The sequence below is a fragment of the Molothrus aeneus genome, chromosome 8 (assembly GCF_037042795.1).
Source record: "Molothrus aeneus isolate 106 chromosome 8, BPBGC_Maene_1.0, whole genome shotgun sequence".
Taxonomy (NCBI): Eukaryota; Metazoa; Chordata; class Aves; order Passeriformes; family Icteridae; genus Molothrus; species Molothrus aeneus.
The window spans coordinates 34184355-34208906 of NC_089653.1; positions in this window are offsets into that span (position 1 = coordinate 34184355).

Sequence of the window (24552 nt, forward strand, 5' to 3'; positions counted from 1 at the left end):
ACATCATCTGTAATTTAAAAGAAGAAAACAATGGAGAGTTTGATTAAAAAGCAACACAATTCTGTATTACTGGATATTGCTTGGTTACATTTATTATTAAGGGAGACATGAAGCATTTTGTCTTTCACTCGTAATTTTAACTAAATCAAGATTAAATATATAAAACAGGACTTCATCTTTAATAAGGAGAATGGATGCAGTGGGCTAATATGTATCTGTATCTTGTCTAACAGTTTCAACTCATAATTCCTGCATCCAGGTTTTTGTAACAGAGGGAAAAGGAGAGTTTTGTAGGATGCAACACAAATGTGAAAGATATTGGTGGGAGAATAAAACAACAACTGGTTTGCAGCTGCCTGCTGGGCAAAATCCCTGGCTGGAAGGACATCTCTGGGTGCAGGTTTCCATATGGTGGGGCTTCATGGTGTTTCAGGATAGCGATGGCTGACGAATGTGGAATGACACCTTTCCTTGGGGAAAATGCTGAGTCATTCAAAAGGAAGCCATTCACAGCATTTGTTTCAATGAATATCCCAACTTGAAAAATTATAGAACAAATCATAGAACAGTTTTCAAAATGTTTTACTAATTAATCATGTTTTTTGAAATAACCTTTGTTCTTCAAGTGTAGCATTTAGGTGTCTTTTAGGTGTTTTTCAAACAGAAAGACATTTCAGAATCATATTTAGAATAATATTTTAACCTCAGGAAGATTTTAAAGGATTTTTTTCTGTGCAGAAGGTTGCTTGCCTTATTTTATGTCTCAAACAGCTGTGCAGGGTCTGGATGGTGATGGAGTTGTGCTCCTTTTCTCCAAACCTACTTCCCAAATATTGCCACCCTCCCTAAATTTTTCTGTATACAAGGTAAAACATCCAGACCACACCTTCAATCGTCTGGCTCTGCTCAGGACCTGCCCATGCGCATCCTCCAGCTCCAGGCAAAGGGCTCTGCGTGGTCTCCTTCAGATTTCTGGCTAATCCACACGAGCCAGAGCAGCTGGGAATGTGCCTGTCAGGAGCTGGCTGCCAGCCTGAGCCTGGCAAGTTGGCTGGGTGGTCACTTGGCACACGAGGGCCGTGGCACCGAGCTCACCGGCGCTGCCCAGCTGAGCGCCCGAGGACCCGGTCCCTGCTGGCAGAATCACTCTCCCTGCTCCAGCGATGAAGATGGATTGGTCCAAGTGGAGCATCAGGTCTTCAGGGCCAAAAATAAGCTGGAAATGTGAGCTCAGGCCATCCTGGCCAAGTCCTCCTCTGTACAGGCAGGACATTGTCCCATGGGGACCTTGGAGCACCTCTGGGCTTACAGAAACCCCCGGAACAAACTGTTCATGACATTTCTTTTGGCTCAGCTGCCACTTCTCTTCTTTCCAGGAGGATCTCTCCCCTCTATTAATACCTCTATAATCTGTTTAATTAAAATGAAATCTATTTTTGATACCTCACCACCAGATCCTACATGGTATTCCCGAGTGAAGGATGTATTCCCTCCACTGCAACGTGAGGCAATGTTATTTCTTGCACTGTATTTCCAATCAAGTTGGGCAACGTTAACTTGTCATTTTTTTTCTTCATTAGTATTCAATGCTTTCATATCCTGGTTAGATCTTGATAGGAAAATATAAGAACATGTCAAGAGACTGGTTCTGTTACAAATGGAGTGCAAAAATGATTTTGGAGAAAGCCCATTTTTGTGTGATTTCTAACCTAATTCTGCAAACCCTGGTGGTTTGGAGAGTTTAGCATCCAGAGGTTTGGGCGTTTGCCCAAACTAACCCTAAAAAGCAAACCTTTGGCTGCTTGCCTTTCAGTTGAGTGTGTGATATAAATAGCTGTGCTAGGAACAAACAAAGGAGGTATTGCACGGAACAGCCAAGAGAGACCAAGTGAGCCACTCCAGCAGGCCAGGTTTTGCTGTCCCAGTTGGAGACATGCTCCTACTTTTTCCTGATGCTCGTGCAGTGGTGACTGGGTGCCACAGGGCAGAGAGTCTCCAGCATTTCTATCTTTCTTCAGCTTATGGGAAGACTCACTACTCAACCCCCCAAGAAAAAACCCAAAACCAATTAATTTAAAAACTACTGAGTAAAGTTCTTCTCATGCTGGCTTTGGTGGCTTTATTGTAGAGCTGCAGCTTCAGATGAGGAGCACCACGATGTTGTTGCAAGGACAGACTAGAGAGGAAGGGTTCAGGCCTGCTTTGTCCCTGCACCCCTGTTCAGGTGAAATGAGATTTGGTGATTTCTTCAACATTTCACAGCTTTTTGTTGTCTTTTCCTAGACTGGTTCATGGCATTGCCTGAAGTTCCAAATAAACCTTTATCTGTACTAACAAGTTTAGCCTTGACCAGGCAATAGCCTGGAATATATTAACTGTTGGCGAAATCTAAAGCCAAATGCTCAGGGAAAGAGTGGAATCACTAACCCTGGAAGAATTCATAAAACTGTAGATGTGGCACTAGGGGACATGGGGCAGTGGTGGCCCTGGCAGTGCTGTAAGTCTTGATATTAGAGAGCTTTTCCAAACTAAACAATTCTGTGATTCCAGGATTCTGTGGGGTCTTGTTATGACTGTCCTAGTGTCCCTTTTTGGGATGTTTCGGTCTGTATTTGTGTACAGAAAGCAATGTGGAAAAACAGGAGCAAACACCAATTTGCCTTTGAAAGGCAGGATTTCCAGGGAAACCAAGTGAAATTTCACATCCCTGGCAAAACCCCTGAGCATCCTCACAGCTCAGCTGACATCCAGATATTCATGGAAGGCATAGGAAGAATCAGGCTGCTTTATCTGCACCACCTTTCTTGTGTTGCCCCTTTCTTTGCGGCTGCTCCTCTTTGATGGAAATTTGCTGTTAAATTGCCACTCCACCAAACCTTTCTTTCCCTCGTGTGCCTTCCCTGACCCCTGCTCCTTCCATTTGGCAGAGCTGAGCAGCCAGAGCCCTAAATCACCCCAGCAGCCATGGCTGGGGCACGGTGCCTTTCCCTGGATTCCAGCTGGCGGCCGCTCCCAAACTCCCGTTTTCCCGATTCCTGCAGAGACAGAGAATTCTCACGCTGTCTAAAAGCCAAGGGCTGAGCTGCTGATAAAAACCCTGATGGATGGTGCAAGGGCTTTTCCATAATTCCCCATTCCTAATCAATGAGTGTGTCTGACATCCCGGCAGGTCAGCATTGGAGAATAGCTGTCGATAGTGCTGAAAGGAAATGGGAAACTCTTACAGCATTGATGGGAGTTGGTTATTGATGTCATCACTCCTGTCACTCACTGATAAATACAGCCCACAGTGACTTCCCTCCAATCTGGAGAGCCATGGATTTGAAAATAAACATCAGTCAGTTGAAAATCACCATGCAATTGAGGTGATGTTAACTCCAAGTGATGATGAATCTTGGATTTTCTCCTGCCTATTTCCATATTTCACCCCCATAAAGGACATCTGGGCAGTTGCCTGTGCCATTTGGGATAAGGTAGGTATTTGGATTACAAGGGCCTGAATAGCTGGTGCCTTGTTCTCAAATTGCTTTATGGATGGATCTGTGTGTCAAGTGTGCATAATAATGGCTGTAACAATATGTTGCCCATTTCCTGTGACAAAATTCTGATAACTTATCAACTCCAGCATTGTGCAGAGCAGCCTTTCAGAGACGCTTTTGCTTGTGATCTTTTATCCAGCAGCAAAGAGAGAAGTGGGAATGTGGGGTGATGTCCCTTTTTCTCTTCCTGGAGCCTGGCTCCTGGACGTCTGGTTTCCAGAGAGCAGCGAGAAGCGGGACCATCCGCACCTGTGTCCCCGACAGCTGGCACGCTCTGCCCGCGCCACAGCCGCCATCTGTGCCAGCGCCACGCGCCGCCGACGGGGCCGGGGGAGGCAGGAGCAGCAGAGTGACTTCACACTGCCACAGAGGTGGGGCTGGGGGCTGGAATCTGCTCTGGGTGCAGTGCCTGCCTCTCTTTCCTCACTGAAAGCTGTTGCTGGTCAGACAATTGATTGCAGGCGTTCTGGGTGGATTTAAGGGCTTTAAGCACCCAGGGGGTTTTGTTTCTGTGGAGTTTATTTGGAAATGTTTGGGCTCTGAGCAGTCTGGTTTAGTGAAAAGTTTCCTTCCCGTGGTGGTTGGAATGAGATGATCCTTAAGGTCCCTTCCAACCCAAACCATTCTCTCTACAAGCATCAGGTATTTTTCTAACACATAAAGAGATTGTTTTTCTATAGAAACTGAATTCCCCCAAGGAAAGAGACCATACACAAATAAATTTTCTTTTACATTGTGTGGAAGAAAGAGCTCAGCACCTCCCTGTAAAAGGAAGAGGCCCCCCTCCATCTCCATGAACCCCTTCAAGGTGCCAGTCATCCAGGTCAAAGCCAAAGGTAGGGTTTTCTACTCCATGCTGGAATCCTGGCAGCTCCTTGTTGCTGCCTGGCTCGGCACAGCCTGAAATGATGGCAGAGGACAATCTCTGCACTTAGAATTGCAATAAACAACGGGCCCGTGGTCTCCCCTCTGGGATGCTGTCACTCCTGCAAGGGTGGAGATTGCTGGAGATGGGGAGACACCAGCAAGGCTTCTGCTCCTCTGTGAGTGGGATGACCAGACTGACCCTCTCTCTCAGGGGCAGAAGCTCTCCAGAACAGCCCAAAGGTGGGAAAACGGAGCTTTTCTTCCCACTTTTTGCTTTGTCTTCCCTTCAGATGCAGTGGAGCACCAGGAGGACATTGCAGAGCTGTTCCCAGCCCTGTGTGGCAAACGCTGTGCCTGTCAGTCCCCTCGGGGCGGGGGGAAATGAGCTCCAGACAAATGCTTCTCTGTAGGTGCAATGCACATAAGTGCATTTTTGGATCATGGTCCAAGTCTGCATCCTTTGTGAGACCAGGAATGTGCCAGGATGAGTTGGTTTTTATCAGCCCAGCACCTCTCCATTGAGCAGAGACAGAGTTGGGGGCACTGCACATCGAAGAGAGGGGAATTAATGAATGAGAAAACCTTGACATTTACACAATTTAGGCATGTTACTTTTATTTAAGGTTTATTTTTTTTTTTTTGTGCAAAGGGTGCAGAACCCTTGGTGAATAGACCTGTTAATGCCTCTTGCTTTTTGTGTTTATATGTGCCAGGTCTAATAATTGTCACATCAACCTAAGTGAGAAACATCCAGACACGTTCATGGGAGAGGCCATGGGGCTTTAGTTCAAGTGACTCCTGTTCCTCCTGGGTGGGGAAGAGGGAAGGGCAATAAACAACAGGAATTTGTGCGTTTCTCAGCACCAGGGTGTACCACGTGTAAAAATGTAGGACTTTGGAAGCCATTAATTATACATAAAGTCAATAACCAATCTTAATAGAACTTAAAGTGACAAAAGCAATGACATTTAAAAAATCAGCTTCCCCATACCACGAGTCTGGGACCATCAGGGAAAGGAAAAAGGCTGGAAACATGCTCTGGACATGCAGTAATTGCCACTGCCATTTTCTGATTTCATTAGAGAAAACTGCTTTCTGTGTAGGTAGATTAGGAAAGGGAGAGATTCTGGATCACAGAGGTCAGAGCTGTGCCTGGGATAACCTGTCCTTCAAACAGAGGAATTTGGGGCAAAAAAGTACAAGGATTTACTCTTTTATGATATTTTAAAACTTACATAGGAACATATTTTAGCTGCATTTTTATTTTTCCCCTGAAAAATAAAAATGAAAGCGGACTCATAGTGGACAGATAGGAAAATAATAATGCTAATAGTAACATTAGTAATAGTAATAATTCCTCTGCACTGCTGCTGATTTCTAGAGACTGGAAACTGACCAAATGTGACAATAATTAATGCATCTGAATTTAGACTTGTATTTCAGTTTGTAAAATTCATAAGAAATAGATGTACCCATGAAAATCCAAGCTTTAAAATAAGTTCTAGCGCCCAATTCAGGCATTTATTCTAATTAATCTTATGCAAGGCGAGAAGGTCTGCTATGTAGTCATCATTAATTTATATTCCTGCAGCACAGTTTATCTCATTTACTTTGTACCTTATTTTTTTTTCATGGAAGATCAAGAACCAATTCTTGGCCATTTGAAACGAGCCAGAAGAGTGAGAAAAGCAAGGCGCCCACACATGGATGAGTCTTGCCAAGTTCTGGACCATTTTTTTCAGCTGCCTAATTGAGAAAATATTTTTTGCTCTTTGTTTCCAGGGGGTGGGTGGGTTGGTTTATTTGTTTTCTCAGGAGCAGGGAATTTCGGTCGGTCCTCACTCTTGTTCCAGTTTGGAAGAGCAGGCGCTGGGGCTGTTAGCAAGTGACATGCCCAGGAATATAAAAGAGCACTACATCTTTGGAGCTGTTTCCTGGTATTCCCCAGCATCCTTGTTTGTTATAATTTGAAAGAAGCTATTGAGCTGAAAGGAGGGACAAACAATCTCCAGGCGGACAAAGCCAGGGAGAGCTGGGAGCGGCCAAATTTCCATGAAACACTCGTGTTCCAATTCATATTTAAATGCGCTCCTAAGCAGCTGGACAACCTTTCTGTGGCCGGCCACAGCTGAGCGTTGTAGCCAAGGAGAAATCACAAGCAATTTGCTGAGAGCAGATGAAAGGTGTGTGTGTTTCTGTCCTTTTAATGCGAGAGAATAAACACTGAGCCCGCGCAGGATGTCAAGATGTTGGGCAGAGTTTAAGTGCAGCAGAGCAGATTCCCAGGGCTGTGCATTGGCACCGTTTCCTTTGAAGTCATCCAGGTTATGCTGATTTACAGTGGCCAAAGATCAACACAAATATGGTTGTTTCTGTAACTAATTTCGATGGCCTTCTGCTTGATGATTTTTTTTTTTTTTGAGGGAAATTATTGTTTCTTACAAACGCGTCTAGGCAGCAGCTACTCAATCAAATAATAATTTAATTCTTGAAGGGCTGAATCCTGCAGCCCTTATTAATTTAAAACTTGTGCAGGACACACCTGGGGAAAGAAAAAGCCTGGGTCAAAAGTGCCTTTTTCCATATCCTAAACTGACCTCGGGCTATCCCAGTCTTCGAAGATACTCATTGTAATGGAAAATAACACAAATTCTCCCTAATTTGCATCTTGTACATCTGTAACTGAGGCACCTTGGGGCACGAAGATGCTTTTGCAGTCTCCTCTCCCAGTCCTTGCTCTACTCAAGGTGCCAGAGAGGGCTCTACATGTCCTAAATAACCCTTTTTTCCTGAGATTTGCTCTTCCAGAGACTGTGCTGGTATCTTTGAAGGCGTTTTGTCTACAACCAACTGGCGCAGAGCATCCTTTGTGCAAAGAGAAGCAGATTTCTCCAGGTCCAAAAGAAGTTTTTCCACAGTACAAACAGGCATGGGCTATAATTTATCAAGTGATGTTCCTGCAGGTTTATTGTGAATTAGTGTTACCATTTACTTTGAATATGGTTTAATGTACTTTAGAGGCATAATTTAATTGTTCTTTGTCCTTAAGCCTCTGCACTGCAGCCACTTTTATTAAGAAAAATATCAGGAATTACTAAGTATGTTAAAAAATTGCTTCTCACAGCAGCTGGGTCAGGTTAAAGAGTGAGTTTGTTGCACAACATTCTTTACTCTCTTTCCCTACTATATTGTTTTAACCATGTGTGGGCTATTTACTACAGAAATTGAGCAGGGTTTGGATGATTTTCTTTCTCCTAGGTAGATACTTCTCAAGCTATCTCTTCCCTGTTTGAATTTCTTTTTATGTCAAATTAGAAGACATGTGTGCAGTTATTGGGCAGGAGTTTGGGCTTTCCCTCTGTTTTTTGCTGAGGTTGGAGTGTGGGGTTGGTGTCTGTGATGATAAGAGGATACTGAGAGTTCCTATGGCTCTAGAAACTTTAAAATAATCAAGAACTGGAAAGAATTAACTAGCAGCTGTTTTACACCCTGATGTGAGAGCTAAAACCAAGAGAGAATTTTCATGGCTTTTCTTTGCCACCATGGAAGGCAGGAAAGGGTGTTTGTGCCTCCAGCTTTGTCCCTGAGCTTCCAGCAGCCACCACTCAGTCCAGGTTCTGGGATAAAGACAAGGAAAGTGCAAATAACTGAGAATCCCAGAATTCCCGACTGGTTTGCGTTGGAAGAGACCTTAAAGCTCATCTGATTCCACCCCTGCCATGGGCAGGGACACCTTCCACTAGACCAGGCTGCTCTAAACCCTGTCCAGATAAATTGGATGGATTAATCAGATGGATAAATCATCCCATTTAATGGTGCTGGGTTGATGGCTGGACTCGATGACCTTGAAGGTCTCTTCCAACCTGGATGATTTTGTGAGTCTGAGATTTCATTGTCCAGGGTGTTTAATGTTTATACACAATTCTGTGTCCTGTGCTTTCCCTGAAAAAGCTGTGCTGTAAATTTCTCATTACAACCCCCAGACATTTGTCTGTTTGATGATCACACATTCACTTAAAATCTTTTCCATTTCTATTGACTAACTTTATTTTCACTGCTCCCCTTCTACTACTGAGGGTATTGTAGACTTAAAAACTCTGCAGTCAATGGCTGACTAATATTTCCTCAGTTAATTTTTGAGGTTTAGCTGTCCCATCTATAAATCTGCAGTAAGAGGAACAGTAGAAAATAACTATTATTCAATTTATTGCTCGAATACAAAATTAGATATATGAGCCATTACCTTCCACTTGGATAAAAATGTGGCTGAGTTGATTCTCTTTGTCTGGCCACGGTGCTCATCAGGAAACACTCAGTTATTTTTGAATGGCTACCCCAAATTCTTTGCTTTGGGAATTAGAGCTTTGAGAGAAACCTGAGTAGCTGTTTCATCCAGCAAGGGATATTTCTCCAGTAGGAGCACAATAAGCACAGGACCTGCCTCTGGAATTGGTTGTTGCACTCAGTGGGCAGAGTGAAGCTATGGAAAAAAAAAAAAATAAAAAACTTAGCTTGTGCCTTAAAACCTGAATTTGGCTCCTCCAGTAGTTAAACGGACCCTGATGCCTTATGCAACACTTTGCATTGCAAATATGTTATTTTGATTTATTTGGAGAGTGGAGTAGGGCTGAAGGGGCCAGCAGTCTCTCTGTTGATTTTTGATGAGGTTAAAATTCAGTGTCTGAAGTTCATTTTTATTAACAACTAATTTTCTGGCCAGGAAAATATCTGTAGAGAAAAATTAAATAATAAAACAACCTGGTCTGGAAAAGAAAAAACCCCAAAACAATACAAAGCCCTTACAACTGACTAATAACCTTGCAAGATTAATGATAATACATTATCCTCTTCAATATTTTTTGTCTTGGGACGTGTGATTTCCTAAGGACAAAATCAGTCAAAACTACCCTTGGCTTCCACAGTTTTCCAGAGTTTTCCATGGAGCAAAGTGATTACATGGAGTGCATATACTGAATTTATAGTTCAACTTGGTTTTACACAAATAAAACCTTGAGTGAGTGTTCTTAGCTTAAGAAAATTGGACCAAATTGCCAAATGGAAAATAAAATTCTTCATGCATTTTTCCTTTAATAAACAGAAATCTTTACCTAAGGGAGGAAGTGATCTGGATTTGGTGCAAATAATTAAATAAAACAGAGAAATTACTAAGCAAAGCATTACTTTTTATTTAAAAAGCAAATGGAAAACAAATGTTTAAGAAAGGCAGTGGGCTTGCTTAGTGTTTCCCACTCAAACACTTAGCTTTGTATTGAAGAAACAGAGTATTTATTGTCTTTTCTTAATAAGTGGTTTCAAGATGGAAATAACGTCACCAAAATCAGCACAATTAATTGCACAGACCTACAGTAAAAGCTACATTGGCTGCCAGGAGTTGCCCTTAAAATAGACATTTAATTTTGAACATCACCAAAAATTTGCAGTTAGAATGAGGTTCATCCCAAATCTCTGCTGGGAGCAGCCATCAGCACTGCAGGAATTTGGCTGTGATTGACATGAGACCACCCAACTGCATTAATTCCCCCCTAAAATAAATCGTGGTGGTTTCACTGATGTCCCTGGTGTGGAGACAATTCCTACCAGGAGAAGATCTGACCTGTGGAAAAGCTCTGTGTGATGTCAGTGACCTCATTGTAAAACAGATAATCGATGTTGGCATCTGAATTCCCACATTAGGAGGAAAATGGAGAAGATGTAATGCAGCATTGAGCACATTTTGTTGTGCTTTTCTTTATCTCTGTCTCTAACCTGATGCTAGGGGACCTCTTCCAAACAGGTGGCCAAAACTTCAAGGATCTGTCCTTTTTTTTCTAATGGATGCTTGACTTAAAGGTTGCAGGGAAACCTTTTGAAGATGCATGAGTGAATTATTCACTTAAAAGTGGGAACACTCCCCACCAAATCCAACAGGGATAGGTAATTTGATAGATGAGTTCACCTAAATGATACTAGCGTGTTTCTTATCTCCCTGCCATCAGGTTAAGAGCTGTTGTGCATAACTTTCTTAACCTTAACCTCATCTCTTTATCTCTCGGGACTTCAGATTAGTACAAGGGATAAAGGAAAATCAATGCCAAGTTTGGTTCTGGTGAATGTTTATGTCTGTATGCAAAGGAAAAAGGGGGAGAGCTTGAAACCATCCCTTCCCAGTGAAAGATTTTAATTAAATTAGGTCCTAGAAATGTGGAGTGTGATCTTTGCAGTGTTTTGATTTCGCTGAAGATTATGACCAGGCTTGCCAAAACCAACGGTGAAGTCTCACATTTGTGAACTCGGCACACAGCGCCCATGAATCTGATACATCCCAAAGAAAGAGGCTGAGTGCTCCTGTTTACATTCCTAAAGTCTTTACAAACAAGGGGAACAATATCTGCTCTTTCCAGCTGACCATGGTCAGGTTCCTGTGTACAGCACCAGTGACCTTTCTGAGCTGAGCAATCTTCAGACACTCAGCGCCCAGGGCTGTGAAAAGCCCGAGGTGTATCAGCTTACCAGGAGTTCATATTTTACACCACGACTGATTTTTACTGTATCCAGCTGCTGAATATCAAATGATGGAGTTTGGGCTGTAAAAGAGGACCTTTCTCTTATGTAGAGACACAGATTCTTCCTGCTGCTGGGAAAACGTGATTGTTGTGCTCAATCAAGATGAAGTTTGTGCTGTCTCCTCTCTGACTCCTCTTTATCTGTGCTTAGCCTGTTCTCTGTATCCCTTTCCTCACCAAGGGCATCTTCATGTCCATGAAGAGAGAGGTAGCAGGTGTAGCAGCTCTGGGTTGTGTCCACATGGGCCTGGAGTATCCCCAGGGAGGAGCCCCCAGAGCCTCTCTGGTCTCTGCTCAGGGCTGGCACTGCCCAGGGCAGGAGTTCTGGGGAATTGCTGGGCTCAGTCCCTGCCTGTGGCTCTGGTGCCATTGCTGGGCTCTGCTCAGAGTCCTCCCTGCACCCAGGGACACCCAGGGACACCCAGGGCTGAGGGTCCCTCTCAGCTGGGGCTTCTCTCCAGGCTGAGCAGCCCCAGCTCCCTCAGCCTTTCCTGGGCATGGAGATGCTCCAACCCTTTGGTTCTCCACAGAGCTTGGAGATGTGGCACCTTCAGCACGTCCAGTAAGTACTTTTCATAGAATCCTGAAGGTTGGAAGAGAACTTTAAGATCATCAACTCCTTTTATCCAGCTCCAAACCATTGTAAATGTGTGCACAGAGCCTGGCACAGCTCAGCCTCTCTTCCCTGATGCTCCTGGACTTGGTGGCCCAAAGCAGCTTCTGTCAAGGAGGGTTTTGTACATTCCCAGGGAAAAAGCCTCAAGGTCATTTGAATTTAAATGGTTTGAACACATAAAGGCAGCACATCTCAGTGCAATGATGATCTTGGGTGAGGATCTGTTTTTCTTGAGCTTGTGGGGAATACAGCAAAGTTGAGGAGGAAAAAAACTGCTTGAAAAAGGTCTTTTAGCTCCTTGAACAGGGAAGGATTATGCAGGGAAGGGCCAATAAATCAGGCACTCAATGGGAATTCATTAGCTTGTTTTTGGGATAGCACTGGCTCTTACCAAACACATTTTGCTTTCACTGTAACAGCTTTCTTACTCCAAATGCCCTGTGGTAAATCCTGCCATGCAAATAAGGGTCTCATCTTCATTTTCATAGAGTAATGGGCTTTTTCCATAGAAGACACCTGAAAAAGAAGGCTTTTGCTGTGTAAGCTTAATTTTAGTGTATTGATGGATTTTCTGGAAACAGAAGTCAGAACGACAGCCAAGTTTGCAGCTTGGCTCAGAGTTTATTTTCTGCTAAAAGAAACATGAAAACAAATATAGAAAATGTGTAATCTAGATTCTGTTATGGAATTCAGATATGCAGCTATTACAGAGAGATAATTAATGTCTCAGGCTATCAGTGAGGGCTGTTCTGCTTCTCAAAATCTGAGTGTTACTGGTTGGGGGGAACCAGATAATGATAGAAACATCCTGTGAGATTGTAACCCAAGCGTTCTGGTGGTTGAACTTGAGGAAAGGGCACATATTATCAGCTGTATTTTGTTCTCAATTCACTCCAGGAGACAGTGAGAAAAGTGGTCTAAAAGGGAGCGATCAATAATTTGTATAGTGAACACAGTGTGCCGTTAAGAGGTCTAATCTTTAAATCTCTTCAAACATCAGGTGAGACAGCAGAGCCATGACTACCAAACAGGAAGCAACCTGAGGTGCAATTCATGAGAACAAAGGCTAGGTCACAGAGCCTGGCTGGTCATTTGTAGAGAGTTTGTTACAAGAAAAGCTTGTGTAGGAAGAAATTGATCCAGCCACAGAGCCACGGACACCTTCTGTGGGGTATTTGCTCCTGTGAACCCTCCCACAGTCCAGTTTTGGGTTGCAGATCAGAGCTAGAGGTTTCCAGCTCCTGAAGCTGCTGATTGCCTTTCCCAACTTGCTGAAGTCCCTGAAGTGCTGAAAAGAGCTGCTTGGGGGATATTCATACAACCAGAATATCCCGAGGTGGAGGGGACCCACAGGGATCATCGAGTCCAGCTCCTGTTCCTGCTCAGGACACCCCAACAATCCCACCCTGTGCTTGGGATTGTTTTCCAAGCTCTTCTTGGACTCTGGCAGGCTTGTGCCATGAACAATTCCTTGGGGAACCTGTTCCAGTACCCGACCACCCACTGGGGAAGAATATTCTGCCAACAGATGACCTCGACGGACCAAGAAGAGGCACTTTTAGAGGTCCTGGTATTCAAAAGAAAAGCACAAAGCAGTAATTCCTGTGTTGGTGTTTTTACAACAGGACAAAGAAATAAAGTTCCTTGGTGTTATAGAGAAAACAAGGTAAGAGACACCAGTTCAGCTCTGAAGGTTGAACTAGGCTTTTTCCATTCTTAATTAATCTCTTAAGTAATTTCACAGAATCATAGACTCGTCGGGCTCCACCAGGCCAGAAAGGGCTCTTGGAATCACTGGAGGTGTAACGAGAACCATAAGATTTTCCAGAATCGCAGAATTTGTTTGAATGGAATTAGAATTTAATTTAATTAAGTTAATCTTTTAGAGGGAAAACTTAATCTCAGTTTCAAACCAATGCGTTCAATTCTGTGAGGGAATAGTCTAGGGAAGAATTTTTCTTGAGCAAAGGACTAAGTAACTTGAATAGCAATGATATTGCCTCGGTCTCCTTGTGTATTTAAGTGGTGATTAGGTCTGAACTTGACTTTTAAGGCAAAAATGCACTTCCAGGGGTGACTCCCTGAGTGAGAAGAGCTTTCAGTACTGTAGGTCTGAGTAGATTAACAGACTGTCTATAAAATGAGGGAAGAAAATAAGAAGGGAAAGAGGAAAAAGCCAAGGAGAGAGTAAAACTTGGAATTGGAAAAACAATTCCTGTTCCAGATGAAACATTTCATTATGTATGATGGGTTTAAAGGCAGTTTGCCCGATGACCTTGTGTTTAACAAGGCATTGTGTGAAACATGGCATTGTTCCTTACAGAAAATAAAAAACAAGAATTCTCCTTATTTCTTCCATACTCGTGTTGAAAGGGGTATGAAGTTGTGATGGGGAAGTAATCACTCCAAAGCACAGCAACCTCGAGGTATTTCCTTTTAGAGCTGTGCAGCTTTATCTAAAAATGAGGCTGCTTGGGCTGGAAGGATGTTCTGACTCCCACAAATTGAGCCTGGGTTTATTTATTTATTTTTTTTTAATGCAAGTTTTTATTACATATCTTTAATGCACTGACATAATTCAAACCTTTGCTTACAGGGAGGTTTTAACACCCCTCTGGGGAGAGCTTGGGCCAAAACCTGAAAGCGCTGAATATCTGCTACCACATCCAAATTCACACTTCTCACTTTCTGTGCTTTGCTCCAGAAGTTTTATGCTTGACCCTTCTCATTGTCATACTCCACTGCTGACTCAGCTGGACTGAATGCAGAAAACAAAATCCCAGATTATTCTGAGCTGGAAGGGACCCAGAAAGATCATCAAAGTCCAACTCCTGAAAATCCTACAGGACCTGTGGAATGGTGGAGGAATTGCGGGCTTGGCTGAGCAAACAGACAAAGAGAGGCTGTCCTAAACTTTGGGCTCTTGGGCTGAGGGTGGCCAATGTCAGAAGCTGAGTGGTGTCCTGAGTGTCTCATATCCTGAATATCTCATACCCTGAGGCCTGAATTCTACTGTTCAATGTGAGGAAACCTCACTGACAGATTAGAAGAATATATCGCCCAAAATGATGTTTTTCTAGAAATTACTTGTTTGGGGTTTTGTTTAGTCAAAACTTGAGCAGTCTGTGAATAATTCTTCCTTCTCAGCTGGGCTTGTCTCCACCTGCTCCTGAGATGCTCTTTCAGGGGCAGGAGCTTTGCAGGAGTAGAGGCAAAGGACTGATGGGAGTTTTCACTTCATTTTTCATCCCTTTTTCTTTTCCTGTTACTGATTTTTTTTTAAATTATTATTAATATTTGGGGTTTTTTAAATTAATCCCTGACAAGATTTTTCTACATTTTCTGTCACAGTTTGGTCCAAAATTTGGTGTCTGCACTTTGTTGCTGTGCTTTCCTTGTGCTGGCTGCATAGCACAGAGCATTTGGAGAGCAAAGTTTGCTGAAGAGGGAGCCTGAAACAGCTGCCAGGGCTGACAACTGAAAGGCACAAGTGGGGACAAAGCAGAGCAGACGGAGCGATGTGGGAACATTAACACTCGGGAGGGACTCTCTTCCTCCCTCCCCTCCTTCTGAAGAAGGGAAAGAAGCTGGGTCTTTGTCCAAAAAAACACTTAAGGGTTTGCGTGACCTTAAAACATGTGAAAAAATTCATCCATTCCTATGGTTTTCTGTTACTTGGATGTGCATTTAAGGGGATGAATGTTCATCTCTTTGATCCTGTAGTTAAGGAAGATGAACTGTGTTTTTCACTCCCTGAAAATAGGAAAATCTGTCTGTTATGCCACAGCTGTGCCAGCAGATTTCCAGGAAACCAAACGCGGTGCGTTTGTGTTTAGCATTCGGGAGGTTGCACCACCCCTTGATTAGCAGGGAAAGTTACCACGTGGAAAAAGTGTGCAGAGATTGTTTTAATCTCATCCCGCACTGGATTGAGAAAGGAGAAGGATTAAAGTGTCTTAACCGTAAAGCTTGGCAGCAATTGTGGAGAGCAAAAAATGAAAATAGTTTAAGAGAACAGTGCAGGCAATAACTCACTTGGGGGGTCGGCAGAGGACCAGAAGAAGTGGCCAGACTGACATTGCTTGGTTTTATTAACTCATCCATAATTAGCCCATAGCTTAGATACAATTTAGCTTGTGCCATATGGGCTAATATAGTGCTGAAAGTTACCCCCCATGCAGGTGACAGTCTGTCACACTGAAGGAAGATTAGCATAAAACAAACAACAATGCACCCTTAATGACAGTGGCACCATTTGCCACACCATACTTGAGGATGGGGAAGCATGGCCATTATAAGCCAATCTTCAAGATTTTATTAAGTAGAAAGAAAAGCAATGTGCACATAGATCCTCCCCCCCCCACCCCTTTTAGCCAAGTGAATCCTTCCTTCAGTTTACAGGCAAACCCATTGTGTTTTTGGGTTTTTTTAAATGATAGTAATTTTTTTAATAGTAAAAATACCTAATGTAGGTATTTATTCACAGCTTTGCTGGTATTTCTTGGAACAGTCTGTGTAGAATTAGCTGTTCTAAGTAAAATATGTTGGGCAAAGGCATCCTAATGGTTTTTGCCTTGATAAAGGTGGAACAGAATTGTTCTTAAAATGAAATAAAAATGAGAACACTCCACTCTATATGCTCATCAACTCGATTAGAACTTTTTAGAGTAGATATGAATCTAACAATGGTTTAACTGCAGGCAACACATGTTGTGTGAGGAGAATTTATCCTACAAAGAAAGTGAGCCACTGTCTTTGGTGATTCCCCTTTTTTTAATAGGAATTGCTCCATTAAAATGATCCCCATGAGTTGTTGACCCGTCCTATATTAATGGTAATTTGCCTACGTATTGCCAATATTTTCCTTTTTAAATCAAGGAGGAAATTTGGCGCCAGAGCCTTTCCCAAACTGCGCTGAGCCCCTGACACAAAGCAGCAGAAGCCATTAGCATTCTCAGTTAAGGCTGATCAGTCGTGCTGTTGAACCATTTCTTCTCTTCCTCCCAACATATTTGCTTTCCTGTATTTCCCAGATAAAAGGGAAGCTCCCCCTCCCCTAAGTTTTCTAGACTTTTCTTTTGAAAGGCAGCCTGATCATTTTAAATATTTTAAATGAAATGAGTTTTGCTATGCAGACAGGAGCTGGCTTTTTTTTTTTTTTTTCCCAGCTCTCATCGGCTATTTATGTGACTCCATGGTTTTCAAATGGTATAATGCTGGAGGATGCCAAATGTCCTGCCATTTAATAACCAGTAGCATACAGAGCTCTTTTCAAAATGCCACTGCTCTGAGCATCTGTTGTTATTAAGTAAGATGATCAAATTTTGTGCAGGACTTCAATTTTGCTTTTCACATCACTTATAGAGCAAGAATAATATGCAGTCTGTGTATAGAACTAATGTGTTGGGCTCATTGAGCCAATTGCTGGGTTTTGTGTTCTGCTTTATTGCAGACTGTAAAATAAACTTTGGCCTTTTTTTAATAAATGTTATAAAAATGCTCTGTGAATCAGGAGAGTGTCAGCAATTAAAGCCATTTAACATCATAATAATTAAAAATGCAATACTCCAGCATAGTCAGCGCTGGTTCACATAAAAAGCCACATTGTTGGTCCTTAATAATTACATTATTTGACAGACACGCTGAAGAAGAGGGAAAGGTGCACGTTGTTAGTATCAGATGAGCAACTAATCCTTATTGTTCCTGGAAATTGCTGTAGCATCCTTTGCTCTCCCTGTTTGCAGCTAACAGATGTGCAGGAATGTCCTGGGCTCCGCATCGCTTTTCTCTCCAGCAGAATCTGACTGACAGCACCACCACCAGGGAACAGCTGGGCCCAGGCACATCACATTCTGCTGGTCGGCAGAGAGGCTGATTAGGCTATGGAGTACCTAATTGGGTAAGATGCCCCTCATTTTCCAACGATAAAATTCAGAGAGTGTAGAGCAGAGCAGAGCGGCCGAGCTGGGAAGAGCCGTATGTTTGTCCCGCAGCACAACTGGACCTTTCAAACGAGCGAGGTTTTTACAGCTGTGGTTTGGGGCTGTGCCTGAGCTCACAGCCTCGTGCAGGGCCAAATTTTTGAGAAGAGATTTAACTCAGGCATAATAACATTTAAATTACACCCCTGCATCTCAGCCCATTCCCCCTGCTTTTCCTAAGGCAGAAGGGCAGCTTTCCCCATGGAGCTCATTTCTGTCATGGAAAAATGAAGCAAAAGGGGAAAAAAAGAACAGATTTACAGATTTAGGTATTTTTTTCCACAAATATTGGAGGTGAGGGATCATCCCCCGGTTTAATTGCATTGTAGGTGCTATAGAACCAATATCATCTTCAGGTGAGATAGAGAAGTTTTGGTTGCAGGATTGTGGATCCTCACATGGATATTCAAGGGAATGGGGCTTAAAGAGGTTTTGGAGGAGCATCCTCATTCTGACCTCTGGAAATCCTGGAAAACAGAGAGTGAAAATTGACTTTAAACATCCTGAGAAGACAATTTGTTTTCTCTGTTTTCCTGGGGTGTCCAAGAGCGTTCTCTATTCTTCTGCCTGTCTCTGGAAATACTCCCAGGATGTGGCACATTGGTTTTTTTTGTTTGGTGGGGTTTTTTTTGTTTGTTGGGGGTTTTTTGTGTTTGCTTGTTCGTTTTTTTTTTTTTGGTTTGTTTTTTGTTTACTCTAGTTTCAAGCATGATAGCATTGGATTTTTTAACTTTATTTATTTCAGACATCCCAAGCACCCCAAGCTTGGACTGTAGCAATGGGGACTCAGATGGTAGAGTGTCCTTTCAATAAAAAGTTCTAAAAGGAGCTTCCAGCCAGATCTTACAAGGCCTAGTATCAAGTACCAGTGATACTGGGAATATTCTCAAGTAAAATAAAGTCAACTGACACGAAAATCTAATTTCTCTGATTTCTCTTTTATAAAATGCAGATATGGTTCTTGGGGACCATAGTGGTTTAATGGTGGGTTAATGGCTGGTCTTGATGATCTTAGGGATATTTTCCTTAATGATTCTATGACTTTCTGATTTTTTTTTCCTTCACCTTGTATATTCTGAGTTGATTTTAGTCGCCTCTTGCAAGTAGTATTTGCTGTTCTCCAGGGAAACCAGTGATTCAGCATACAAGTTTGGTGCTGGGATACAGAAATAATGAAGATTTGGGAAGTTCACAATCTGTGAGTTAAATAATGTCAAAACTGCTCTGAAGCCAAACAAATCAAAAAGTTCCTGAGGACTTGGTGAGTTGTTTTTCACATTTTCACTGGTGTTGTCTGCAGGACCTTTGTCAGATTTGTTCTTCCTGAGGTCTGGAGTGATGGGATGAGCACATCCAGTGGCCAGCAGCAATGTCTCCGGAGAAGTTTTGGGGCAAAGGAGCAGTGGTGCATCCCCAAAACCACTTGTCAGGTATTTTAAAAGCAGTGAAAGCACCTGAAAGGCCAGAGCCCCACAAAAACCTTTCTACCTTAGATGTAATTTGTATATGTGCAACTATTTCAGTTCAAATATTAACCCTAGATTTTAAAGAGATTATAATTTTGGAAGGAAGTAATTGCAGGACAGAAGGGGATTTGATTTGCAATTCTGGATATGAGTCTTGAGCACCTGAAGAGTCTTCAGGAGAAAGTATAAAAGAAGCACATTATCCCCTGATTAACCTGCATCAAATAATGGAAATAGAATTCCATCTGCCATCGAAATCATAAATAATAAATACATTAGTAAATCAATGAACTGAGCACAACAATGAATTTTAGATCTTATGTTGTGATTAGAGGCAGCTCTTTCTTTGGGACATATTAAACCATATTCACAGCACATTCCATTTGGGTTTCCTAATAGGTGATCTGTTTCTTTTTCAGGAAGTTCACATGAAGTTTCTGAACCTCCACTTTGCCCCCTGGGGAAAAGCAGCCCGGAAATAAGGTGAAAGTGTTCTGAAAGAAATGAGGAAATCTCAAAAGGAAAAAAAAAATCTCGCACATTATAGAAATCCTGGTAAATAAAATATAACCAAGGAGCAGCATGGGAAGCATTTAACCCAGTGCACTCCAGTTTTGCTGTGCTGCCAGCACACAGAATGTGGAATGAGGAATGTCAGGGAGGATGGGTCTGTGTATTAGTGACATCAAATTCCATAGGAATATTAATGAGTAACAATAAAATAACAGACAATGTATTGCAGCAGGGACAAAAGGATATAATCAGTCGTAGTTGAGGCCTTCATGGCAGCTGATTCTGTATATGGATTAAAAGTAATGTTTCAGTAAGAAAAATAACACAAATTCTTTGAAGGTTCAGTTTTGGAAAGCTGTGGCAGCTTCAAGAAACTTCTGTTGTACAATTCTGCATTTGTATGGCCAATGAAATTCCAGAAGCTCTTGTGGTCTACATGAAACCTGAAAGAGAACTTTATTTTCTTAATTTATTCTTTGGAACATCTGTAGGACAAGATCCAGAGGTCCCTTGGGAGACCTGGTCTGATGAGACCGAAGTGGACTCTGCACTTTTTGAGTTTCTTCCAAGTGTGTTTTACAAAATCAGAGTTTTTTGTCTCAGATTCTAAAACTGACATTTTCATCCCAGTCCATGATCTCAAGGGGTCATCAAGGAGATGAGGAGTTCCTGTCAATGTGAAGAACCTTCAAGCCCGTCCACTGCCACCCTCTGCCATGGGCAGGGACACCTTCCACTGTCCCAGGCTGCTCCCAGCCCTGTCCAGCCTGGCCTTGGGCACTGCCAGGGATGGGACAGCCCCAACTTTTCCCTGCCTGGCTCGGCTCCATCATTCTGGTGTCCTCCTGCTGTTCTTGCCAACAGGGAAACCCCAGAATCCTCCAGCCCTTTGTACCTCTCTGTAGCTTGCACAAATCTCCTGAGTGTTCATGTTCACCATGAACTTCTGTACCTCTTATAAATTATTTTTTTGCCCATTGTCAAGATTTGGAAATGATTTATTGGTGCAGTTTTGCAGCAGGACTGAAGCCTCTGTGGCCTCTCTAGTTAAATTCCACACAGACTTGTCTTGGCCTGCTCAAAACCCACAGCTCTTGGCGTTTCTACCATGGCTGGGTTTTTATGAACTGCTTCAGTAAAGCTGATATTTTTAAATATGATTTTTCACAGACTCATAGAATTCCCATCAGGATCATCCAGTCCAGCTCCTGGCCCTTCACAGACACCCCAAAATCCCACCCTGGGCATCCCTGGTATCGTTCCTGGAGTTCTGGCAGTCCTGGGGCTGTGCCCATTCCCTTGGGAGCCTGGGCAGTGCCCAGCACCCTCTGGGGGAAGAACCTTTCCCTGATATCCACCCTAAACCTGCCTACAAAAATATTAAAATTAAACACATACAGTTACCCTTGTAATCAGAATTTCTGCCACTCCTTTATTGCAAAGTTGCAGAAGGAATAGGACGAGCATTTTCTTGGTTCATCATGGAAATAGATCTGCTTTTAAAAAGGGATTTTGGCTACTTTTTGGGCATGTCTTGCTTGCAAGAACTTCCCTCTAAATTGCTTCTGTAGCCAGCCCTGGTTCCTGCTATTCCTTCCCCACCAGGCACTAATCCTTCAGCTCCCATTCCCCCTCTCCCACAGCCAGTTTCATAAGTACTGACAGGCTGACTGAATTTAGAGGACACAAGAAATCTTGACATTCAACTTGTCAACATTCCTGTCACTGAGCCTCTGTTCCCATGACTTATTTTTTAATGCAAATCAGAGGATGATTAGCTGTTTTCTCTCCTCATTGTGTTTATTTTTGCTTGTTCTTTGGGCTGTTTTTCATGCCTCATCTTGGCTGAATTCTCTCCCATTTTTCTCCCTTCCTGTGCATTTCTGCTCTTGCTCTGTTCTCTGCCCTTTGTTCTCAGTCACTGTTTTCCCCTCTTTTCCCTTTTGTGCCTCTCTTACATATTTTGTGGTGCTCTATCTTCTCTGTTCTTTGTCTTTACTTTTCTTTGTCTTTTCATTTTGCCTATCTTTGTTCTGTGTCCTCTTTGGTGTCTCCCTGTTCTTTGTCTTCTCTTTTTCCTTGTTCTTTCTTTTCCTCTGTCTGTCTCTTTTTATGATTCCCTTTTATCTTCGTGGTGTTCTGAGTAGGTTTGTCTTGATCTTTGTCTTTGCAGAGAACGTGCTCAAAGGAAGACAAAACACGCCATTCAAACAGAAATTGCTTATTAATTATAACATGGACTCACTGCTGAAACCCAAGCCTCCCACAAAGCCAGCAAACCAACTCACGGGAATTTACAGGCCATCCTGTATTTTTCTGGGCATCTGGGCTGTTCACAGGGAGGGCCCTGTGGTTGAGCACCCAGCACCTAAACCCCATCCTATTCCCCTTTCCCGTCTCTGACTCTCAGCCCATAAATCCATCCTAAACTTTTATCACTGACCCATGAAGACTTGGGTGCAAAATAACCAAAGTGAGGTATCTGGTTATGCAGCAGCTATGAGTAAAAATGTGTATTTTGGTCTCCAATATGGAATCCACACAACCTCCATGTCCCAAGTGTTCCCCTTCCTCCTGTGGTGAGGGGTATAATTTACTGCAGATGTCTCTGACCTACATCATCAGCTCCAAGTTATCAGTTGCTGCTAGAAGGAATGGTTTAATTTACTAACCAGCTCTGCTGGGAATGGGTATCTGCTGCAGCCATGTGAAAGGCAGGATTTTGTGGTGCTCCTGGTGCACAGCCCTGAGTTATTGTTGTCAATTCTTTCATATTTGAAAAACAAAACATCTTAAAAATGTGGAAACAGGAAAATCACAGGCAGAGGTATTTTGGTAAAGGAAGTTCTTTTTTGGTCCTGAAATAAATCTTACTGTGATCTCTTTGAGCTTTGAAAAGATTAGTATGATCTCAAAGTTTAAGCCCAGAAAGGAAAAGTTCACATTAAAAAAAAAAAGTTTAGCTTTCTGTTCATTTTCCCACCCATTTCTCCCCTCTAATAATTCATGGAAATCTCTCAGCATGTGTGATATTTCATTAATCCTTATTAAAGCCTTGGCTGAAAAACAAACCCCAGATCTTGGAGTTTGCCCTGTTGCTGCTTTCACCTTCTTTACTTTTACTTCCTTCATTTCCTTGTCCTCAGGAGGGCCCTGAGAGCCACATCAGGTTGTGAAAGTGCAGAATGGAAAATTCCCCAAGGGAAGAGGGGCTGGGGGCTCTGGGGACCCTGCTGCAGCCTGTGCTGGGTCACCATTTCCCAGGGATCCAAGGCACCTTTCCTGCCCTGCCTGCCTTTCCAGGCTGCTTCCCTCTCCCCGTACCTTTGCTGTTAAATTGTCGCTCTCCTGGCCAGGCTGTGGTATATAAATAGAAATCTCATATCTTTCACCTGCTGTGCTCTGGGGAAGCCCCAGCACACCCAGCACATCACAGACCTCTGCAAACTGGCTGTAGGACCCGGCCACAATATTGCAACAAATAACCTGGCTCTGATGTGAATTGTCCTGGAACTGGGAAATGCTGCAGGTTCCCCAGAGGCTGCAAATTGAGCCAAGCCCAGGTTGGGTTCTTTGTGCTGCTTCCTCCCCATCACTACCAGCATCCCTCTTTGTGGTGGTGGATGCAGAAGTGGGATGGGGTCTCTCCCTACCTCTTCCCGTTGTGGTTTGGGCGCGGAGCTGCTGGGGAAGGGCTGTGGGGATCAGGAGGTTCTACCATCAGTGTGTGACACACCCATCCCCTACAAGATGAAAGGATGCTCCCCTGCTGGTTCTGTATGTGTATTTTTGAGGAAGCACAGGTGATCTCCCATTCTGCATAAATATGCAGGAATTACAGGTTTCCCAGGCTAGATATTTTTTGTCTTAATAATGTTGATTTAAATTTTACTTAAATATTAATAAAGTGATTTAAGACCAGGCCATTTAGGCCAAATGTACATTAAAATTCCCCTTCTATTTTCCCTCTTTTTAAATCCTCCTCCTTCAGTTTATTCCCTGAGGGAGGGTTTGGTTCCTGAACTCATTGTGAGATCTTCAAACACATAATAAGAATTAATCACCATTAGTCCTCTATTTTAACAGCTGCTTCCTACCCCCCGAACCAGTACAGCTGCAAACTTCCCTCCCTCTGCCGACACCGTAATCCCATTACAGCTGCAAACTTCCACATGGAAAAAAATAAAAAAAATAGAAACAACAAAAAACCACCAGGTTTAAGCTGATTTTGAAACAACTCACATTTCTTAATTGCTCAGGTCTGGGTGGGAAGTGGGTGATGCAGCTCCTGGCTGGTGGGAGCTGGAGGAGCATCGTCCTTCCCAATCATGAAGCCACCGCGCTCTGCGTCACCACGGGAGGTGCAAACTCCACCTCAACACAAACCCTGTCATTTGCACCAACCACTGTTTGTGCCTTCACATTCCTAGGAAAACAAGTATGGTTTATTTATTAAAAATGAGAAGATATTTGCCTGCTTGTGGAAATTTCCCTTTTCCTCCTCGTACTTTCTCCATTCTGTCCTTAGATTGTAATTATTTTCTTTTTCTACTTTTAGCATTAAGGTTTGAGATAGATAATTATTTTGCTTAATAGTAAATTTCACTGCAACGTGCCCAGAGGGATCTGAAATAAAAGGTATTTAAAAATCTACCATGTTAGAAAAGTAAAATAATTTCAGCTAATGAGATTATCAAGGATAATCGGTTTACAAAGGCCCATTATGCGACAGATTCATTGATGTCTTAAAACAGAAAAGGAGAATCCTATTTATTTTTTGAAATGGTGTAGAATAAATTGCTTTTCAGAATGTAAAAGGCTGGTTTTCATATATTTTTTTAAATGTGATGATTTCTGCAGCCCCATCTGCTGTTCAGTTTCAGAAGTAACCTGAGGAAGATTTGGTGAAACGCACATTTTTCTGTGGAAAATTGGTGATAGGTGACACTTGACCTGTGGATTTGACTTAATATAATAATGAAGGCCTCCATCTCTTTCAGATTTTGT